Source organism: Cajanus cajan, chromosome 8 (assembly GCF_000230855.2).
Source record: "Cajanus cajan strain Asha chromosome 8, NIPB_CcT2T_4, whole genome shotgun sequence".
In the NCBI taxonomy this organism is placed as follows: domain Eukaryota; kingdom Viridiplantae; phylum Streptophyta; class Magnoliopsida; order Fabales; family Fabaceae; genus Cajanus; species Cajanus cajan.
Window position 1 is genome coordinate 11,649,642 of NC_138524.1, and position 12,334 is coordinate 11,661,975.

The window sequence follows — 12,334 nt, forward strand, 5'->3', positions numbered from 1 at the left end:
GTGATTGATGAAGTATGTTTGGAAGCTCGAAGAAAATTTTCATTAGCCACACCATTAGAGAAGGCATTAAATTTTGATATGACAGCTGTAGGTGAAAAGAGGAAGCTGCAACTTCATGAACTTGAAGAAATGCGTTTGCAGGCTTATGAATCCTAAAAAATTTACAAGAATAAAGGGAAGTCCTACCATGACAGGAAAATTGTGTGGAGAAACTTCCAACCAAGCCAACAAGTATTGTTATTCAATTCTAGGTTGAGATTATTCCCTGGAAAGCTCAAGTCCAAATGGTCAGGTCCCTTTGTGATTAAATCAGCCAAACCTTCTGAGGCAGTGGAGTTGGAAGAACCAAATTCTAGAAGATCTTGGATGATGAATGGTCAGAGAATTATGCCATATCTGGGTAGTGAGGTTGAGAAATTCACCACTGTCATTCATCTCAATGATTCATGACTGAGTGAACTGTCAAGCTAATGACAATAAAGAAGCGCTTACTGGGAGGCAACCCAACCATTTTGGTTTGAATTCTCATTTTCATTTTAGTTTAATCCTTTACATATGTAGTTATGCTTGTGAAGAGTTGAGTTTGTGATTTGATATTTTGATGGTGCATTCTATCAAATGTTTTGTTCCTTCAACATTCTCTTCTCTTGTGTTATGCTTTTTATAGTTTATTGAAGGTAACTAGAAGTGGGAGCGTGAAAGGAGAACAAAATGTGCTTCTTCCAGGTAAGTTTACAAAAATGACAAAATGGCTCAGCCATTAAAAATGGCTCAGCCGTTTGGCTGCAGTATTTAATCTTTAGCAAAATTTTCCTCCCAGGGGGAAAACGGCTCAGCCATTTTTAAGGGCTCAGCCCCTCATATCAGCAAAACATTTTGGTTGAGAATTCTGCATCAAACGGCTGAGCGCTTTCAAAGCGCTCAGGGCTTTTCTTTATATTACTCTCTGCACCCAAACGGCTGAGCGCCTAGAAAGGGCTGAGCGCCTAAAAAAAATGAGAAAGATCAATCCAAGAACAGAAAAGAAGTTGTCCCTTTATTTGTCTTTAATTCCCAACACTTTTAAACCTGGTCTTCTCATTTTCTCTCGCTTTCTTCTGTTCCACACATACCATCATTCTCTTTGATTCAAGGTAAGTTTCAAGCTCTCTCTTTTGATTTCTGTTGTGCCTTCATGTAAATATCTTATTAGTATCTGATGTGTTTTGTGTCCACTTGTGGTGATGATAAAATTCTTTTTGGGAATCAAATTGATAATCTTTCTGGAATGAGCACTTTCATGGTTCAAGTTTTCAATGAGCATTGTTTGCTAATCTGGAAATCTACATTGTTGCACAAGTGGTTTTACATTATTGACTTAAAATGTGTGCTTCAAGCATGTTCAAGTGAAATTGAAATGAGTCTGAAGTTGTTGATGTCTAGGGCACTTAACCAAACCGTGTGAGTGAGTGGGCCAAACAGTTAAAATTCAATTATTGAGAGTCATCACTGATTCATGTGGTCAGTTTTGTTTGAGTCTCCCATGAGTTACAGTTAAGCTATGCATGGAATTTACTAAGGTAATTTTTTATTATACTTAGCCAGTAGCCAAAAAGCCAACCCATGAATTACATTGACCCTTGAGCAGACAAATCTGACCCTAAACAGAACCCTTAAGCTTATAAAGAAAAACCATGATTGTCCTTGAGCCTTGATGGTAAGAGACATTCTCATGAAACAAGTGGGTTTGAGCCAAGTTGGGGGTAAATGTATGGAGTGTTCATGTGGTTAGAGATACATAAGCAAAGTATTGTTCCCTGTATATATATGTAGTATTCAGTGTCAAAAAAAAAAGGATTTATAATCAAGGTTCCTTGTTACCATTCCATCAATTATTGTAATATTCTAAAAGAGAAGGAACCAGTAAATACCATCAAAAGAGGGATGAGACATAAGAGTCAAGAGAATTCAAGCAAGTGCAAAGAATTTGGTATTAACCCATATGAGTGAGAATGTCTCTTGTCAAACATGCCTTTAAATTCCCAAAGAAAAACCAAATCTCTGATAACCAGGCCACTTTACAACCCTCTTTAAGTCCTTAGTGATTCCTGTTTAGTTCTAACAATAGACTTGTGGGAGATGAATAACAAAGTAGACTTAGCGTGTTTTGGTGCATGAAAAGAGAGAAACACTTACCCTTCACAACATATTATTGAGAGATACACAATTGTGAGGAAAATCTTAGTGCCTTGATTGAAAACAATGGAAGATGAGTGGATATTTCCCTTGAGTATGCTTGATGTTCATGATTTTTGTTATTATGTGGGCACCATTTGTAGTAACATGTACTCACTGGATTTTGTAAACAAGTTTTCATTAGACTCCTTGAAATCATGTAAGTGCATTAACATATATTTTTTGGGTGAAACTTGTAGTGTTTCACTGGGTATATAAGTTAGTTATATTATTCTCCCAATTAAGATCTTTTGTTTGAGGACAAACAAATTTCTAAGTTAGGGGTAGCTTGATAAGTGTCTAATTAGTTTGATGAAATTTAAATTTGAGACACTTATCTAGCACACTTTTTGTATATATTGATATAATTTTGGCAAATACATTAAGAATCAAAGAGGGGCTATTAATTTACATTATTACATGGAGTGATGAGTTTTTGATAAGATTTTCCTCTTATTTTATAGTTTTTGAAATCTGGAGGCAAACGGCTGAGCGCCTTGAAACGGCTGAGCGCTTTCAAGCCAGAGAGCTCAACAAATGCAGCAAAGGAGAGGCGCTCAGCCACTCTAAGGCGCTGAGCGGATTTGGCCCTGGAAGAAGGAGTTCTCTCTACCTCCTAGGCGCTCAGCCCCTTGTGCTTGCTTAAAAGTGAAGAATCTCCAAGGCGCTCAGCGGATTTGAATGGCTCAGCCCTTTAGATTACTTCATGGTGAAGAATTCTTCAAACCGCTCAACCGTTTCAAGGCGCTGAGCGGATTCTTCTCTTTCCTGCTACTATGTTTTAATTCTAGCACTTATAAAAGGGTAGAGGAGAGAGAAAAGAGGGCTATCACAATCTGTACGAAGAGAAGAACAGAGAGGAACCAGGAACATAGCACTTTGGAGCTCGTGGGGACGCGATTCTTCAGAGGATCACTTTCTTCTACCTTTCATCTTGTTGTTTTGTGATTTCTTGTACCATGGAGAGCTAAAGCTCTAGGTTTGGGATTAATGTAGTCATCAAACTCCTGTGTATTCCTCTTTGATTCATATATATATCTCATCTATTACTCAATGTCAGTGATTTGTATTCTGTTCTTAATGCTTTGATAAACTGATCATTTATCTTTGATCTTGGATTTAGAATTTGGTTGGAAAATGTTTTCTGAATCTAGACTTGAAACAAATCACCTATTAGTTTTGAGAGCCAGGGATGGTCTTGAAATTAATAGTTGCAACCAGTTCTGATTCTTAATGCGGGATATTGAACTGAATGAAGTGAGGAATCATTCATTGAGTTAAATATCTCATAATTTCTTATGCCAAGGGATTGGGTTTCAATGAAAATAGAGAACTCAATGGCAATGAGTAATGGAATCATTTGACAGAATCATTAGGAATACATATGAGGGAGATTGATGAATTTAATCCCAAACTGTTTCTCATATCTATTTTATTAAATCTAATCTTTTGGTTACTTAAGTTTGCATTATCATTCACATCAAATTTGACCATGTGTAATTACTCAAGTTTTAAATTTACAAGTATCAATTAGTATAATAGAAATCAAAGATTACTTCACAAGTCCCTGAGGATCGACAACCTTTTAACTATACTATAGAGACTTGGGTGCGCTTGCCCAGAACACCAACACTTTCTCATTTAAGTTGTTGACTATTTGTAGTTTCATATTTCAGATTCTCATTCATGTTGGTCTTCTCAAAAAGGGTTTTTGTTCAGTTCAGGATGAGAGTGCAGGTCAGCTTGTCATCTTCTCTCATAGAATGGTTATAGTTGTTAAACCAAATAGCATTTATCATAGTTGAAAATATTATGATGTTATTAACTTAGTTGAAAAGTATCTACCTAGGTAATTGTGATTTTATTAGGAAGAATTTCACCCTTTCTTGTCAAATTATAATCATTCATTTAAACTAATATATAATTATTAAAGTTGGTGAATGAAGGTAGTATGTACTACATATGTTTTGTATAGTATTCCAATTTTATATAGCATTTTTTTTGGATCAATTATATATTTATTTATTTTGTACTTTTTTGTGTAGATGACTATTTTAGAAGAAACAAAAGAATGTGATGTACAAGAAGAGTTCCAGGCACAAGATAAAGGACATGTTACTTTCATGATATATATGTTAAGTTTTTGAATCAGTCATTTTTTTCACAGGTATTTTTTATTTTCTTGAGACAGTTTTATGAACTTCACGCACTTTGTTATTGAAAGTGTTCTAAATTTTTGTGTTTTTCTTAAATTGTTCTTATCTTTGAGAGAAAGAAAGACACTTGGTTGATTGATGTTCACTAGAAGTGTTAAAGACAATTTGTTGCTATATTAAAACTAAGTATTTTCAAATGAAATTTTGTAGAAAGTGATTGAAAGTGATTGTTTGAGTATTATAAATACAAACAATGAGGATGTGTAATTTTAAAAAATTAAAAAAAATTAATTACTTAATTTTCATGTTATTATATAGCGTATGTTGACTTTTTGCATAATAGTTTAATATAGAATAAATATGTGAAGTAAATAAATAATTAATATTATACTTAAATAATTATTATGTTTTAGTAGAAAAATAATTGAAGTTAGGTATGTGGTGTATTTGAATAGAGAAGATAATAAATATGAAAGAAAATGGCATAAATAAGAAAGATGAATAAGAAAAAATTTTAGTAACTACTTTTTTTTATATTATATTAGTCACTTTAAGTCATTAAAAAATGGGTCACTAAATCAGTTATTTTAAAATTTGGTCACTAAACAATATTATTGACATAATTTAGACGGATTACACGCACCTAGATAGAAACTATCACTTTCTTCTCTATCTATTACTTTCTTGACTATGCTTACCAACCCACTCTTTAACACATCTTTCTTATAAATAAATAAATAAATATATATATATATATATATATAATTAAAATTAATAAACTATAAAATTAGAAAAGAGTACTATTATTTAATAAGAGTGAGATCATGCATCTACAAAATTTACAATTTTTAATAAATTTTAATCAATAAAAAATATATTAAAAATATGTCAAATAGTGCATCATTGATAGTATTATATCTATTTCTTTGTCTCATTTTTAGTTTCAATCACAAGACAGTTTTTTTTTTTTTGTTCTTTAATTTCTGATAAATTTTTACAACACTTGGTAAGATATATTCCCTTTTTTTTTCTAATAGGTAATTACAAAAATTGTTTTAAAATAAAGTAGGAAAATATATAAAATTTGACAAAATTTGAATCTCCTTAAAATTTTAGCTAAGATTGTAGAAGTGGAAAATTAACATATTAAATTATAATAACAAATTTTACATATTATGGTCAAGGAAAAGACCAAAAAATTATTTATATACATTTATAATTAAATGATAACTTTATCATTTTAATTATATAAAAATATTGTGATATCAAAAGTATGATTTTAATCATACTAGTGTTTGGATACACATTCCAAGTTAACTCATGTTCTTTATTATTTATCATGCCAAATTCATAAAAGGTACAATGTCTGAATTATTAAACTACTGTGACTAGACGCGGATTAACTAGTTATTTAATGGCGGAGATTTAAGCATGCATTTCATAATTTTCTTTTTGTTCGATAAAGCATGCATTTCAATGATGGTGAAGAGGTCAAGTACTTTGACATCTTCAACTTTGTATTATCGTGGTTGCACTTATCTATTGTGGTATGATGCCCTCATACCCATCACATTGGTGTCTCAAGTGTTTTGGCTAGAGATTCCATGCAACAGATGGAGGAGGAAGTCTCCATTGATGAGAATTGGCTATTTTACTTGGATTTAAATTAGAACTCACTAAAAACTAATTATTTATGCAAAATCTTCACTCCAAGTCTGAGAGGTACATGTAATCGCCCTATTGCAAGGTCACACGCTCATACCACAATGTTAAAGTATTCTTGGTTGGTAGATTGTTATACCTTTAGAATCATAAATGTCAACTAACCTTACACTAGTGCAAAAAGAATATTTTATGACAAATTTTGTGTTAGGTGTAACTCAAGCCACGTAAAAAGTGAGATTATGAAAAATTTGTAAATATGACAAAACTTTTATGACAAGTGTAGTTTCACCCATCGTAAAAAGTTTTTTTTTATGTTGAATGTTATTATACTTGACACAAAATATGTTAGGAATGGTCAACTTTATAATTAACCCCGACCTTTCTATGACGAGTGTAATGACATTTAATATAGAAAGAACTTTCTACGGTGAAACAACACCCAAAGTAAAAAGTGCTTTAAAATTTTAATTTGAAAATGCAGTTCATGTTCCAAACTCTTGTTTATGGTTTTCTTTTCTTTTCTTTGTCGTTCTCTTTTTCGCACATATAGGTAAATCATTTTCTTCTTTTGCTTTCTTTTTTTTGTGTATTCAGTTGTTATTGTTTTATTATTGATAGTGTGGTGGTTTGAAAGTAAACATGGTAGTGTCGAAACACAAAATGCGGTGGCTGCAAAAGAAGATGTGAGAATGAGAGGGAAAAAGGGAAATGTGAAGAGATGCGACGAGAAAGAAAAAATTATGGTGGCGAAATGCAAAGAGATGCAACAAGAGAAAAAGAACACGAAGACAAAATGTGAAGAGATGCAACATGAGAAAAAGAGCGTGACGACAAAAATACAAAGAGATGAAACAACAAGAAAAGAGCAACGTGACAACGAAATATGAAGAGATGCGATAAAAGAGAAAAATTTTATTAGAGAAGCATTTATTAAATTAAAAAATAATTTTTTTATGCTAGTTATTTTTATAACCAATATAGAAAGTCAAGAAATTTTATGTCAATTATTCTTATAACCAACATAAAAAAGTCAAGATTTTTTATGTCGTCAAGATCTATGACAAATTAAAATTGAGATAAAAATTCATTTTTACCCGCTATAAAATGTGTTGTGCACATTAGTAATACCATAATAATGGAAGATAATCAGGTAGTTGATACTCTCTCTTTATTCTCTATTATAAGTAAAAAAAATGTTTTCACTCATATTAAAGAAATTAATTATATGTATCAAATTTACTAATCCCATAATAATTTATTTAGAAAAAATAATGCATTAAAGGAAAGATATTTTAGAAAAAATATCATTAAATGAGAAAATTAATAAAATTTATTTATATTTAAGAATATATTTTTTTGTTATAATAGGGAAAAAAGGAAGTGTATATTTATGAAACTAAAATATAACTTGAATGTTCCAAATTGTTGAAGAATTACCTCAAAAGTGCCCTAGTTAAGCCCAAATGGAGTGGCGTTTTGTATGCGTCTATAACAGCCATTCTAATAAGGGTGATGATATATACACCTCTTATTTTTTATAAATACACCTCCAATCTTATTTTTTAAAATAAAATTCCTAAAATATTCTTCTAACTAAATATGATTATGTTGATGGAAACGTTAATTTTAGCATTCCGAAAAGTATTTTCCGGAATAGTAAAATTATTATTCTGGAAAGCATTTTCTGGAAGTATGTTTCTTATATAATTCTGGGAAGTTCTTTCCGGAACATTAAATTTAGTATTCCGAAAAATATTTTCCGGAATTATGTAACAAGCACACTTCCGAAAAATACTTTCCGGAATAAAAAATTTACTATTCCTAAATATACTTTCTGGAACAAAAACTTTATTATTCTGGAAAACACTTTCCAGAACAAATAGTGAGAATAATTACTTAGAAGAAAAAATGCATATGGTTTGACACATTTTCCTTCGATATTGAACCCACTTACAACTTATAACAAAACTAAAAAGGGAATAGGATAATGCAGAAATTGAAAAGGGAAGAAGGGGAGGTATGGAGATGCGGAGAAAAAAGTAAAGAAGAAGAAACAGAGTGCACAAAGAAGAAAGAAGAACGGTGAGAAGGGAGGTGTGAATCTGAAAAATTATAAGTTAGAAAAATAATAAATCCGGAAGTGAGCTTGTTACATAATTATGGAAAATATTTTTCGAAATACTAAATTTAATGTTCCGGAAAGAACTTTCCGAAATTATATAAGAAACACACTTCCGGAAAATGCTTTCCGAAATAATAATTTTACTATTCCGGAAAATACTTTTCAAAATGCTAAAATTAACGTTTCCATAAATATAATTGTATTTAGTTAAAAGAATATTTTAGGAATTTTATTTATAAAAAAAAAAAATACTTTTCAAAATGCTAAAATTAACGTTTCCATAAATATAATTGTATTTAGTTAAAAGAATATTTTAGGAATTTTATTTATAAAAAAAAAAAAAAAAAAAGAGATTAGAAGTGTATTTATAAAAAATAGGAGGTGTATATATCATCACCCTTCCAATAATGATAGATAAATGGGCCTAATGGGTATTTTAATACCTTGGTTATGTGGCCCAAATGGACCAAGTTATGAGAACAATAATGGGTTGGTCTACAGAAGCAGAAGTAGTCCATGTCCATGGGGCTCCTTTGACCTTAGTATTAACTGACCAAACAAAAAATTTCCTAACTAAATTCCATCAAAAGCACTCGTAATACTCTCCCTTCGTACCTTATTACAAGTTACGGTTTGGAAAGAATTGATTGTTCTTTTTACAAAGGATTTTACAATTTTTATAAAGTAATGTTGTTTTTATTTTTATTAAACATTGTGAGAATATTAGTTAATGTTTGTCATCTTTTAAATTTTTCGATTATCATTTATTTTTGAATTGATATTCGAACATGAACTTTAGTATAGAATAATATTTTGACCTTTTTCACAAAAATTTAATGATAAATAAAAAAGATAAAATTATTAAATCATGATTTTATTTTATAGATTTAATAAAATTAATTAACAATTTTTTATATTGGTGTTTATTAGTGTTTGTGATTCGATTAATGATTTCTTATAACAAAAGAGAAGAGTAATTAGTTAATAAGTCAAAGATAGATGCTTTATTCTGTTCGATTGTATCTTCCAAATTAATCCAGCTTTTACAGTTGGTTAATTTTGCATTGTTCTTTCAAAAGTTAGATCCAACAAAAGATTAAAACATTACTAGAAAATCGTGATCACATCTTAAAAATCTATCATTCAAAGTTATATTGTAAAAAGAAAAAAAAAATTGAATTGGGCACGCATTACTTAAAACGAATATGTATATTCTTCTTAGTTCTTCCTTTATAATTTTAATTTACTCCGTGCTTATCACATTTTATATTAATCATTCTTGCTCTGATTTTTTAGTTTGAAGACCTCCTGGACTATACATACCTTTACAATTTTTTTGTTCTATTAATAAGGGTTTATATCTTTTTTATGATTTTTTTTCATTCATTTTTTAGATTGTATACTTCGGTCTTCTGATCCTTCTTTTATTCATTTTTTTTTTTTTTTTGTCTTTTGAGGTACTGACATGCCTTTCTCCTGTTGAAATGAAACATTTTAAACATTTTTACTACAATGCTATTACTATATATGTTTTTGGTTTGACAAGGTGAGTTAATATCATATTTGCAAATTTATTGCAACTAATTCCATGTGTTTTATATTCATGTTAATAAGGCTTACTTTTTCATGAACATTGTCTACTACTTTTAGAGTTCGTGTGCAATATTGATTATTCTCTTAGTACCTATGGACTCAATAAAGTCATTAAAATTACAACTACTTATGTAAAGGTTTGTGGTTTTGTTAGATAGTGCTTTGCGTGTTAATACTTTTACTTTTAACGTGGAAGCGAAAAGTTTTAAATAAATAATCTTGAATAAATAAATATCTACTACTTATTTGAAGTGAAAGAACAAGATAGTTAATAACAAACTAATGGGTAGTCTCATTGCTCTTTTTCAACCAAACCTATGTAGCTTTTCAATGGGACTGTAAACTCTTTCAAAATAAGGAGAAAAAAATACAACAATGTAATTTAATATATTGAGGACCATATAACCGAGAATAATTATTTAATTTATTGACCTACTAGGCTTCATATTAATCTCTGATGAGTTAATATTAAGATATACTTATGCCACATTATTATACATTTTATTTAATAAATTTATGGTTAAAAGTAAATGAACTTAATTTATATAATATTGTCGATATATGATGATCAATTAGAACATGTGGTTAATTACATGTGTATTAATTTCAATAATTACATGCTATAATCGATCATAAAGTTCAAGCGGTTAGTAATAAACATTGGGTGGACATTACCGCAATGGGACATTGCACTTTTTCTAAAAATTTCTTATTTATAATGTAAACAAAAAAATTCTTATTTATTATACTTGAAAATACTGTACAAAGCACTTCACTTAATCTGTTGTAAAAATCACTTGAAAGATTCTATTTTTAAATACCTATTTTTCATTATTGAAATAATTGTAATAATTTAATTGACATTTAAAAAAAAATGAAAGACAAACTTTAAATAAAATTATAATATACTATATAACTTAATTTAATTAAAATAAACTCTTCCTAATAACTTTTGCTTATTCCCCGTGATCCATGCATTTTATAGTTTTGATTTTTGTGAGTTTTGAAATTAGAGCATGCTTAGTAGTGACCTACGACGTACCACGGGATTTATGTGAGACTTTGTGGAGAGTCAACAACATAATAAGCCTTTCTTGTTGAATTCCAAACTTTTTGGTCAACAAATCAATGTACAAAAACAAATAGCAGATACCTCGAAAGAATGAGAAGAGTGGCGTCTAAGGGAAACATAACACAAGATACGATCGACTCATATATATATCTTCGCCAAGGTTTCTTGATATTGCCACAACAATATATATCGAGTTTCATACTATGATAACAGATATATATTTTCATGATACGTGTAAATACGCAATTGCTCAAAAAAGATAAAAGAAAACAACAACTACATATACATAATTAATGAAGAGGGTTTACTACATTTAAACTACCAACTTGGTTTTCTTAATTAGTGCATGTCTTCTTCGTCACGGCACGTAGAGATGACTTTTAGGACGTTGATACAATGGCACTGCAGAGAGGGGAACCAACCCGAATGTTACGCTAGCTATAACAATCTTCATTATACTGTATATTATAAGGTCAAGGGGACATGGTGACCACAAAATAACACAGCTAGCATCTTCCTCAGTGCCACTGCCAAGTAGCAACACTAGCTAGGACATCCTTTAATTTGATTGTAAATTTTTTTGACAAAGATGTCATAACAGTACTGTAAGTTTTTATTTTATTTATTTATTTATGATTTTGTTTGTTCTGTGACGGGTATTTTTATCTTACTATGTTATAGATTAATCTCGCGTATTGTGATCGAAATTGACAGAAATTTTTTTGTACACATGAATAAAAATTAAATACGAGATTTTTTTTTATTAAATAGATTGTTTTATTATATGGGAGTGTAAAATGTTTGACTATTATGTCAACTTAGTGGGCTATTTATTTATTTATCATTATATATAATTTCTAATTTTTTTATAAGTGACAATCGAAGGATTTGGCATTTAGTAACATATATGAGGGACTTAGCTCGAAATATAGGCAGAATCGCATAAATAGTTTAATTATGTATGTATTTTATAAATGAAATTTTATTATATGAAAACTTACGTCAACATAAAACACATTGATCATTAATTTAGATTGGTGCGAATGATCGCATTGTTTAACTAAGTGATTGTGATTCAAATTTTAACTCTTATAAATATAAAAAAAAATTAATTAAAAGAAAATGTTTATTTATTTAGTTAAACACTTGAGAGAAATTATTTTTATATTCAACAAAGAATATTTCTTGATAATGAGAAAAAAATAATATTAGTCATTACAAATAATAACTAGTTTTTATAAACGATACCATGAAATATAATATTTGATTGAGCTCAAGAAAACTTCACAGTAGTTTTTTGTGAATATCTCCTTACTCGTTATCGCATCTGGCTCACAGAATATTTTATTCAAGGTTGATACGCAGAGAATGGTATATACATATATTAGCTTTTCTAGAAAATTTGACCCCATTGTAGTTCATCATGCACCCAACATGCATGATTATAATTGGATTTCCATGGAACTGTGACATGAATTATTGCATGCAAAAGAAGAGCGTGGTAATCATATG